Below are 12,416 nucleotides of genomic sequence, written 5' to 3' on the forward strand. Positions count from 1 at the left end.
ATAATCTGGAATGGTGATCTCCCTGTTGAGCGGTTCACCATGTTGTTGAATGCAAACTCTGCTTGAGACAAGGCCAAGTCCCACTGCTTCGGTTTTTCTCCTGAAATATAGTGAAGGAGTTCCCAACGTGCGATTCACAACTTCGGTCCGCCCATCGATCTGTGGTAAGCACTACTGAATTGAAGTCGTGTATCGAATCGATTCCATAAAGTCCGCCAAAAATGGCTAATGAACTTCGTGTCACGATCGGAAGTAATGGTCTTGGGGACCCCGTGTAGCCGTACGACCTCCCTAAAAAATAAATTCGCCACGTGTGTTGCATCGAGGGTCTTCTTGCATGGGATAAAGTGCGCCATCTTAGAGAAACGATCTACCACCACGAACACCGAATCCATGCCACGTTGTGTTCGTGGGAGACCAAGCACGAAGTCCATTGATAAATCCTCCCAAGGACCGTCAGGAACAGGTAACGGGGTGTAGAGGCCCGTATTCTGAGACTGCCCCTTGGAGGTCTGACAAACATGACAACGTTGTACGGCTTTTCCCACATCACGTACTAACTGCGGCCAGTAATACCGTTCTTCCACAAGATCTCGCGTCTTGTCTCGCCCCAGGTGTCCACCAAGGCCACCTCCATGTAGCTCCTGAATAATCTGCTCCCTCAGAGAACTTTAGGGGATGCACAATCGATTCCCTTTGAAGAGAAAATCGTCCTGTATATGAAGGTCACTGGGGTGACCTTCTTGACACTTCATCCAAGAATCTTTGAAGTCCTCATCCTCGGCATACAGCTCCTTGAGACAGTCGAAACCGACTACCTCGTTGCTCATTGTAACTAGTAGTGATGCACGACGGCTAAGTGCATCAGCCACCTTGTTCTGCTGCCCTGACTTGTGCTTCAGAACGAACGTGAATTCCTGTAAAAACGCAACCCATCTAGCATGCACACGGTTCACATTAGTTTGACTATTAATAAACTTTAATACTTAATGGTCAGTATACAAAACAAACTCTCTTTTAATCAAAAAATGCCGCCAATGTCACAGCGACTGAACAACTGCGTACAACTCAAGCTTATACATTGACCACTTCTTTCGAGCTTCATTAAGCTTCTCGCTATAGAAAGCTACGGCCTACCTTCCTGTGATAATACTCCTCCAATTCCGACGTATGAAGCGTCACATTCAACCTCAAATAATTTGTCGACATTAGGAAGCACCAAGACCGGTGTTGTAGACAAACGATGCTTGATCTCATGAAAGCTCTTATCAGCTTTATCGGTCCACTGAAACGGGCCTTTTTTCATGCAATCTGTTATAGGCGCGACTATGGTGCTAAAATCTCGCACAAATCGACGATAGAAAGTCGCCAACCCATGAAAACTCCTCACCTCATGAATGTTTGTCGGGATCGGCCATTCCCTAATAGCTCGCACCTTTTCATCGTCCACACGAATACCTGCGGATGTTACAACAAATCCTAAAAACAACAGGCTGTCAGTTAAAAAACTACACTTCTTCAAGTTGAGGTACAACTTGTTAATTTGTAGGACCTGTAGCACCTGCCTGAGATGTTTCCTGTGCTCCGCCTCATCCTGGCTATATATCAATATATCATCAAAATATACTACCACAAATCGGCCAGTGAATGGTTTTAGAACTTGATTCATTAAACGCATAAAAGTACTTGGTGCGTTCGATAGGCCGAAGGGCATGACCAGCCACTCATACAACCCTTCCTTGGTCTTGAATGCCGTTTTCCACTCATCACCGGGTCGAATACGAATCTGATGGTACCCGCTCCTTAGATCTAGTTTAGAGAACACCTTGGCCCCTTCTAACATATCGAGCATGTCGTCCAACCGTGGTATTGGAAACCGATATTTGATGGTAATTTTGTTGATTGCTCGGTTGTCGACACACATGCGCCAGCTTCCATCTCTCTTTGGCATTAATAATGCTGGTACGGCACATGGGCTCATGCTCTCTCTCAAGAGACCCTTACGGATCAATTCCTCCACTTGCCCCTGAAGTATCTCACACTCCTTCGGACTCATCCGATAATGAGGGCGATTGGGCAGGCTAGCCCCAGGGACGAGGTCTATGTGATGTTGGATGTCCCTCATGGGGGGCAATCCATCAGGTAAATCCTCAGGCCAGACTTCTTTGAATTCGTTTAGCAACAGTCTTAAACTTGAAGGGATGTTTGAGGGTTCCTCTTCCTCGCCCTTTACTACTACGGCGTATACCTCGCCAGTTTCCTTGGATTCCTCCATGAAATTTCGAATGGTCAAGAGGAATTTTCCTCCACTTTAGAGGCTTTAGGGTGGTTCTCTGGTGCCATAGGGGCAAGGATTATTTTTCGACTATCCTTGACGAATACGTAAACATTATCTCGTCCCCGATGGGTCGCATCACGGTCCGACTGCCAGGGTCGACCGAGTAACATATGACAAGCTTCCATATCGACCACGTCACAAAGTATTTGATCCTTATAATTTTTGCCAATTGAAAACGAGATAGTGCATTGTTCAGTTACCTTGGTCTCATTCACCTTTTTTATCCAACCAATAGAGTATGGGGAAGGATGCTTCATCGTTGGTAGCCGCAACTTGTCCACCATTACTCTCGAGACGATATTTTCGCTACTAACACTGTCTATGATCACATCACAGACCTTTCCGTTGACGGTGCACCGAGTACGAAATATATTGTGTCGCTGTGGATGTAATTCCTTTCTTGGGGCATACAGTAATCGCCTCACAACTAGAAATTCGCCACGATCTTCGCCCGTCACTTCATCGCCACTTGCTATTTTCTTCAATGGTTTGTTCATGTTCATCAAAGCGATGGTCTTCTTCGCGGCCTCATCTTCGATGCCCCCTTCGTTTATAGTCAAGTGCGCTGGACGTTGAGGACAAGTGTTTGATAAGTGGCCTGGTTGGGCACAATGGTAACAATTATTCGACCTTGGCCGAGTATAAGGATTTGGAATCCTACTCGGACTGTTGTGGGTGCCGCACGTTGAGGTCTGGATGAGCCGCTCCCGTATCACGGTTTGCGGTTGTAGGAAGTTGAGGTCCTGGATCTTTTCCTTGGCAGCACTGGATTCTGCGTGGGACCCGTCATGGGGGTCGATTTGAAGGATATTGACGAGCAGGAGCTCTTGCAAGTTGTGTTTCGCCCTACCCGCCAATTGAATCGCTTCATCCACCGTCCCGATTGGGTACATCTGAACTCGACTGAATTGTCGGCCGCAACCCACCTATAAATCGTGCCACCTTCTCTGACTCAGATTCTGCAGATCGTTTCGTGTAGCCAACCGTTGAAATTCTTCGATGTAATCTTAACGATTGCTTTACCCTGTCGATAATTTTGATATTGTTGGAATAATATCTGCCCATAATCACTAGGGAGAAATCGAGATCGAAGAAGACGTCTCATCCGTGGCCATGATGAGATGGGCGCCTTGTTCTGGCGGGCTCGTGAGAGTTGTAATTGTTCCCACCATGCAGAAGCACCAGATTTTAATTTAAACGCTACCAATTTTACCCTTTTATGATCTGGCACGTCCATGTAATCAAAATATCTCTCTACTTCGGCTAGCCAATCGAGAAAATCTTCTATACGTAATAAACCATTAAAACTAGGAAGTTCAGCCTTACCTCGATAGTCTCTTTCAGCACGATCTAGATGATCACCTCCATGGATTGGTCGTCGAGCAAAACCCTCATTAAGGTCCTCGTCGCTAGAACTTGAATCATCTGGTGTAGCCCTACGGTTTGCCACTGGTAGTGCTCTACGAAAATCGGGATTGTGTCGTACAGCAACCATGGGTGGTGGAGCCACCATGGGTGGTGGAGCACCGCCTAGGGCTCGGGGCGGAAGTAGCGCATCCGCAAGACGGTCGAGAGTTGCCTGCAGCCCTTGCATGGTCAACTGACTCTCCCGGTGGAAAGCTTCCATTCTTTCCGAAAGATAACGAATCCCTGGATCACCGTCCACAGGATTTTGATTCATACCTTCGTTGTTTGCCATCGGCCCGAGGGAAATCCTCGCTTTGATACCAATTGACGCAGGGATGAACGTGATGAGGATAACTACCCCGAATCCACGGAGCTTCTCTGGACTCTTCACAGAGACTTCTCGAATCCACGAGGAAAAGAAAGCAGAGAATAGAAATAAATTCTAATAAATTCGAAATTGATTAATTGATGAATAAAAACGAGTTCACAACCCTTTAAATAGGGCTACCAAGCAATGGGAAAGAAATTAGAAGCAAACTACAACTCAAACTCTTAGAATCCGCGACTTACTATAAATAGTAAACTTACTATTTATAGATGGTCGTGATGTCTACTAGTGCGCAAGGTTTTCGGCCAAAAATAGTAAGTGTCCTATTTGGCTTCACCAAACCGTTCTCCTAATTATTCTAAGCTCTTTTCACGTTGGACGCAACTCCTAAAGCCCGACGGATGAAGAGTTATAATCAAACTAAAACTTACTATTTATAGTAAAAACAAAATTAAAACGGGGAAACGACCATCGATCCAGGGGTTTTTCGCAATTCCGGGCTGCGCAAGCCGGCGTAGCGGGGTTGGTTGGCTTCAGTAGCTCGTTCTACCCCAAAATCATATATTTTACGTCAGATAACTCATTCCGGATTGCAAGATACGCCCGATTTAAGGTTCGATGGTCTGGATCACTTCTGTCGTCGACCGGGCCTTTTCTGATCCATCTTGGCCATGTAATTGTCTGCGACCCGCTCTACATCAGCAAGATTCCCAAAATCCGACCCAACATCCATCATGATCGTGGATGTGCCATTAATACGTATATGTACATATGCATGTGTGTGTGTAAGAAAAACATAGCGTGCATACATTTACATACACATTCACATTACCTACAAAATGTACAATTAAAAGAATAATTAAAATACAGAAAGCATTCAATATTTGGTACATAAATCAAAGATAGGATGGCAAGGATCTTCTAGTCTGTTAGATAGTCGCACAATGGTCAATCCACTGTGAGGTACATCAGACCAATTGGTGTGGATAACAGGACCATGAACAAACTTGTGCAGATTGAAAATAGAGGAGTCTCATAGTATATATAACAACTGATTGCAGAGTTGATCATTCAGGCCTTTCAATTCATAGATGTGGATCTTGGACCTATGAACGGGAATATCCCCGATCCGCACAAAGAAAAAAGGAAGTGACTTAGACAAAAAGAAATGAAGTGAATTAGATAAACCAAAGGTTGAGAATCACTTAAGTCCTCAGTAAAATCACTAATGTTACAATAATTTTCGGATCTTATGATATTCCTTCTCGCTCAAAATCATAACAAAATAGCTAGTACATTGAGATGAAAGCAATACACTAGATTATGATGAAAGAAAACCAGCATTCCACAAAACATTTACAAATACATCCAGGCCCGCAAAAATACAATAAGAAATCCATCATATGAAAGGTGAAAATAGAGATAACAGAGCGATTGCTAGCCCTATCGAATATATAGTTATAGATGTGGGCATCCTACCTTTATCTTTCCTCAAGAACATGGCTTCATATAGTGGCACACTAATTAAGCTTATATAACCCGAGATAATAATCTGTAGGGCCATATGATCGAAGATGGCCCATCCGCCCATTGTGACCATAATCATCATTGCCTTGAGGAAATAGAAGAGGTTGAGTAGAGAGAGTGTTGTTGGGGGAATGAACATGGGGGAGGCAACCGCGAATTCCATCATTTCTTTCTTGTACCTCTTCAGTGCTTCCAAAATGCTGAGATATTTTAAGATTATGACCATAACCGAAAAAAGGTAGGAAGAAGATCCTTTCATCATCCACATTCGAGTCTCATTCCACCACATCTTCATTGTTCCTTTAGCCAAAATCAATTCACCCAGACTGAAGATGTGGGAAGCAATGCCCAAGAAAGCAAACACCTTGAACCATGGATCAGAGGCCTGGAAAATGAATAATAGAGGGCTATTAGATTTTTGGGCTATGGACCATCTAGATTATGGCTCACAGATAAATAGTACTATGGTTCACCAATATCTAAAATCAACTAAGGAAAGCTGATCAGATCCATTGGAGTTTTATATAGGCCTGATTGGATTCGGCTATGGCATTCAGTCTTATTGGGTTCAGTTTCAAGCATGATTTAGGATTTAGCATGGGTTTGGTCCGGAAAAGGATTCAAATGGTTGAAATGCACCCATGTCTATCCAATTTGTATTGGGAAGTGCTGAGATTAACCCACAGTGAACATTTTGGGCATGTTTGGATAGACAGAATCCATGCCGAAATGGAAATTGTTTTCTATTGACAAACAAGTTGGGTTGTATGGATATATGGATTCCAAACTATTGTTTTCAAAGACAGAAAATGTTTGGCATAAAAAATAAGGTTGCTGTTGCAGGATTCCACTTAAAATCTAAACAGGTGCCCCCATTTTTGCAATCCAATTTTTTTAGGATGGCCATGGAAATTATCACTGGGTAATCATTACATTACCCGAAAAATCCAAACACGAACCACGTTTTCAAACACAGCATTAGAGAAGGTGTTTGAAGGATAAAGTTGGAAGTTAGAGAGAGGAAAGGAAGGGTACAACTTACCTTAGGGAAGATTGGGATGTCATTGGCAGCAGCCAAAGGGAGAAAGAGTCCATAACAGACCATGGGCAGACACCAGAGGGCCCAGAGGGTGTAAAAACTGTAGCACATGATCTGGCCAAGCTTCAAGCGTCCAACACCATGTGTCCAAGGGCAGTAGTCGGAAAGGAAGATCTCAAGCAAGCCAGTCGACCATCTCTTGTGTTGAATGAGGGTGTCATTGGTGTTAACTGGGGGAAAACCCAAGTAAGCTGTCCTATTTGGGCTGCAGAAAACTGATTGCCAACCCCTTGACTGCAAAACCACGCCCGTGAACACATCCTCTACAGTGCATCCATACATCAATCCCATCTGGTGAAAAAGAACAAAAAAAAAAACTTCAATAACCTCAGACAGACAATAAGTGACATTGTTTTTCTTACTAAAGATGAATTGATTTTTTTTTTTTTCTTCTTGAGTAGTAGATGCATGATGTTTTCCGTGCTTCCAAAGCATGTGATGTAATAGGATGACAAAACTATGCAATCCTCACCCCAAGGATTTATGGAATAGGGAAAGGAACAAAATGAAATGGGTGGAGGTAGTAAGAAAAGACCTAGGGCCTGTTTGGATCCCACCAAATAAGTTACTTTTTTCTACTTACAGCAGTAGATAAGTAAGTTCGTTTACGATTAGTTATAAGTTTCGGTTATGATTAGTTATAAGTAACTTTTTTACTTAAAATTACTTAATCACTTCAGTTAATTTTTTTTCAGCTTTTCTACTTTGCGTAAGTTGCTGAAGAGAGGCATCAGGAGATAAAAAAGAGAGGAGAAGACCCCTTTAATGTCCTATAGTATAAATAAAGATACGGTCATTGATAAAGTGGAATAGCAGAATAAGATTGATATAGCTGACCTCAATTAGTTGAGATAAGGCTAAAATGATAAAGATGATGATGATGATGATTTGGGTTTCAATTCTTACAAGTGAAGTTCATGGTTTAGGCTAGTGATTAGTTGATCCTCACTATTAGTAAAATATATGGCAAAAATCTCTTAGATCGAATGGTGATGCAAGAAGAGTGGCCCAGACAAATTTGATGGCCTAGATCAATTATCAAACTCTCCTTGTGTACGATGTGCACCACAACATGATGCGAATGAGATGAATTGGCCTTGGCAAGAAAGGAATTATAAGTAGAGGGATCTAATGCCTTACATCCTTGCCCCATGGTTTGCCATTCTCGTAAGTGCAACTTGATAGAGCCTTGGCCTTTGCTTCCAACTCTCTCCAGCTCTCATTACCTCCAGCTACTTCCATTCAACACATGATCAACAGAACATCAAAAACAACAATTAAGCTTTTCCAATAGGAAATTTTCTAATGCTATCCCACCCTATATCACTAGATAAGATCATGATGAAATGTGGGGCCCACTTAGAGACTAATACAACATGGCCAAATGAGATGATTTGGCCATGCATTGTATTAGTCAACAGTGGTACAACAGTATTAGTCACGGTTGAACGACAACAGATTTCAACATTTCTATAAGAAAACATTGGATTAGCAACAACTAGTTATGATGTATCAATGTACCAACCTGGTTTCTCTTCCAAATTAGGCCGGTAATCAGGTGTAAATTTCCTTCCGTTGAGAGACTCACGCCGGTGAATTGAGCCAGTGCCAGCATACATGGGACCGTTGTGTGCATTCGCACCGAAAAATTCAATCTACACAGAAGAAAAAAATATATATACATAACAATATAAAGAATGTCATGAAATTTTAGAATTCGTGGGTGGGCCGAGACATAAACCAATGTTCTTGCATGTAGAGCAATAAAACATAGCTACATACAGATTGATTGTTTTGAGATAAATCAGGGGAAAGTTGGTTTATTTTCTTACCTCATAAATCCTCTTGACCCCGTTGGCATACAAGTCATTTTTGGTCAATCCTCCAAAGCTCTGAGGGAACTGGCCATACCCGATTCGGTGGCTCTCCTTAGGGTCCAGCATGAAACACATGGCATGACGAAGGGCTTGTGCATTATTCGAGTGCATGTCGCAGTCAACATTGAGAATGAAAGGTGCATTGCTTATCAAATTCGACACCTGATTCTGTGGCAATGCCAAAAAATCATTTTGAAAAGTGAGTGTACCAATTTTATTTTTTAAAAATTAAAATCACATTCCCATTGACAATTTAACAAAAGATAAAAGCTGTATCAATATATTTTCTAACAATTGTTATGAGACATGGTTTACAAAGTGATGAACAGAGATTGAATGGGAACTGATAAATATACAACGAAGCCAGTCCATGGTCTGAAATGGGATTGTGATTGCTAATCTTATATCTATGCTATGGTGGCAAAGTTTGAAAATAAAAAATCATGCCTTTCGGATGGCCGGTCCATTGTCGGCTATTTTTATGCAACTGCCTGTTGCTTTGGATCCATAGATGAAATGTTTAGTAGCATCTAACCAGTATGCGTCTTCTGAATCATAAATAACCCAAGTTGGGACATATTGAATAGAGGTTTGAAATTGAAGTGGAACTTTTTTAATGAGGCCTGCATCTGGGGCAAGTTTTTCTCCACTGTTGATTTCAGCATGGTCCATATGATCAGATTGTTCAATACCTCGAAATTTTGGTGAAGATTACTATTTTAACAAGTTGGATTAAATTAAAAGGTTGAGAACTGATGTAGTGCACGTTGCAGACACTTTCATGGCAAAGATGGAACAGAGAAGGTCCGAACGGAGGCTGAAACGATCCGGACTGTCAGAACCTTAAATCAGTCGTATCTCACAAAGCAGGATGAGTTTTTTGACATATTATGTCTGACTTTTGGGGTAGGAGGACCTACTTAAGCCAACCAACCCGCTATGTCGGGTTGCGCACACCAGATTTGCGAAATTCCATCAGATCGATGGTCAAAAGTCCCGTTTATTTTTATTTTTACTATAAATAATAAGTTTTAATTGGAGTATAACTTTTGATCCATTTGGTTGTAAAAAGTTAGAAAAATTAGGAGAATAATGTGGTTGGGTCAAATTGGACACTTACTATTTTTGGCTGAAAACCACAAAGTCTAACAGGAATAGAGACCGTCTATAAAGAGTAAGTTTACTATTTATAGTAAATCCGTTTTTAGGGTGTTTGAGTTGGAGTTTAGGTCTAAAACTCCATCCTATGTTTGAGTTCCTTATTTAAAGAGTTGTAATTTCGTTTTTTATAATCAATTAAGTTATTTCAAATTTATTAGAAATTATTTTTACTTTTATCTCTTGTGGATTCAAGGAAGCTCTGTGGATTCAGAGTAGATATTTCTTGAGGAAGATGGTGATCGACCTCATCATGTCCCTCCCTGCGTCATACGCATTTTTTTTTTTTACTTGAGAGGATCATATCAGCCATCCAATGGGTAGATTCGGTGTCTGGATGGGTTCTGAACTTCTGTACTACATTGACTCATCAAAACTAAAAACACAGTTCATCATGTGGTGGTCCACGATGCCACACACCATGTGATTGAATTGCTTATGATTTTAAAGAATCAGTCAGTTTTGTCAGGCAACCCTAACTATCTGATCCATGGCTCAGAAGATGGATGGCTAAAAAAGGAAGGAGAAATCAAGGATTGGATGGATCATCGGGTCACAGTTTTTGTACGGTGAAATGTGTTATGGATCTAATGGACAGTTCAGATCGATCCATTGGATTGTTTAAGTGACATGATACAACTAGGAGCACTGGACAATTTTATGTCAGGGGAAGACTTTGATACTCTAGCAGAGTGACATGGTTGATAGGCACGCATTTAAAATTCACTCATCAACATGCAATTAACTCATATTAAACCGTCCAAACCATTGGAATAGATCCCAAACCCAAAAGAATACTGATTTCAATTTTAAATATGAGTGCTTGGCAACGATTGAATAATAATAATAATAAAAGTCAATGGCTCAGATATAAACAATAAATGTCCATTAATCAAAGGTTAGAAATTTAGAATGTTAAATCAACCATATTCTGAAATGATGACAGACAAGTTGAGCAGTTTAATTTTTAATTAAATGTATCTGTCATGAGTCCAACTTCCAGTGCCTGCATATCAACCATAACTCTTCTACAGAGTGTGAAATAAACTCCCCTTCTATGAGTCTTCAGACCAGAGATATGGACCCTGATTTTCCACAGTTGGAGACCAGAGATTCATATTTCAGATTGTTTTTTATCAGGTGGACCTCAACATGGTTGGACCATGTCCCAAAAGTCTGATCCAAGACCTAGCTTACAAACTAAAAGTTAAGGTCATCAGTAGAGAGAAGGGCTACAGATTGGACAGTTAGGTGATCCAACCTGAGAGAATTTATGGGCAGAGTTCTTACATGGTGGGCCCATCAGACCAAAGTTGGATTGAGCGAATCATGGCCCGGTCTCACACAGATGGTATGTGATGTATGTTAGTATGGAATTGTTAAGAGGGTTTTGGTCACACTATAATTGAGACATTTCTGCAATTCTAAGGAGAAAAAAGAGTAAGAAATGGAAACTTGAAAGAGAACAAGGAAAGAGAAATACCATAGCATTGAGGGCACCAGCCTTGTAATGATGTGGATGGCCTGGTCGTTTCTCGCGCGATACATATACGAGCGTCGGCATGTTGTTACCATCCGCATCAACATCTTCTCCATTCCCATATAGCAAAACCTATTAAGTCCCATAATTTAAAATTTAGTAGCATTCGTGATATATATATATATATATTAACTTTTGGGAGATGATGCTCAAAAGATTTTAAAACTAATAATATGAATCATTGCAGGGTATTGTTGGGTGTGCAAGTTGAAGTAGAAGGGGTCGCAATACAAGTCCTACAATGACGATGGGAACCAAACCAAGGGGACCGGCCTAGATCAATGGCTAAGATTGAGTAAGAAAGTTGGATAGGCTTTGGTGTGTGTGTGTGTGTGTGTGTGTGTGTGTGTGAGAGAGAGAGAGAGAGAGAGAGAGAAGGTAAATATAGCCCAAAATATTTTGAAAGAGAGTAGTACCACACGTCCCATTGGGACTCACCCACTAGGGATCAGACAAGTGGGCCCCAAGATGACCCATATCCAATAGGTATTTGCATCAATCAGTTTTAAAATATTGAAAATTAGCAAGATAATATCTCCTAAAACCTACCTTAGCAACAAGAATCATCAAGTAAAAATCCACCTAAGCAATGAGATGCGGCTCTTTATAAATGTTTTTCAAGTTTTTCTTGGTGGTCTTGGTAAGTTCTCAATTCTCTGGTAGATTTTGGGATCCATGTCAGGAAACCGGTGACCATTTTGAAGTGCTGCAACAAATCTTGGAAATTTCTCAAGATGGGCAATTTCTTGGGAGATTTTTAGATTTTCACGTTTTTCTAGCTATACTACCAGGAAATTTCATAGAAAACAAAATTACACAAATATTTGCTATATAATTTTAAATTTTAAAATGTTTGTGTGTAATGATTTATTTGTAATTTTCAATAAATATTCATGGTAATATCATGAGAAATTAAAAACTGCCCCTACTTTGAAAATCTCACAGTATTATATTTTGTTTGATTCTTTTTATGAAAATATTGCATGATTTTCAAAAGCTCAAAAATATTTGTTAGTTTTGAGAAGCATCCAATCGCATGCCTCAACTGGTTTGAAGAAAAAATAAAGAAAGAAAGAAAATATCATATTCAAAGGTCCTCTGCTTTTTTATGTTTAGGATAGTCTGACCAGAGATATTGAAAT

At 40.8% G+C, this 12,416-nt stretch overlaps 1 pseudogene; it reads right to left on the reverse strand.

Annotated features, from left to right (window-relative positions):
* Positions 1 to 5,369: 5,369 nt before the first annotated feature.
* Positions 5,370 to 12,416, reverse strand: part of LOC131219272 (cellulose synthase-like protein E6) — a 51,005-nt pseudogene continuing 43,958 nt past the window's right edge.

The sequence above is a fragment of the Magnolia sinica genome, chromosome 11 (assembly GCF_029962835.1).
Source record: "Magnolia sinica isolate HGM2019 chromosome 11, MsV1, whole genome shotgun sequence".
Taxonomy (NCBI): domain Eukaryota; kingdom Viridiplantae; phylum Streptophyta; class Magnoliopsida; order Magnoliales; family Magnoliaceae; genus Magnolia; species Magnolia sinica.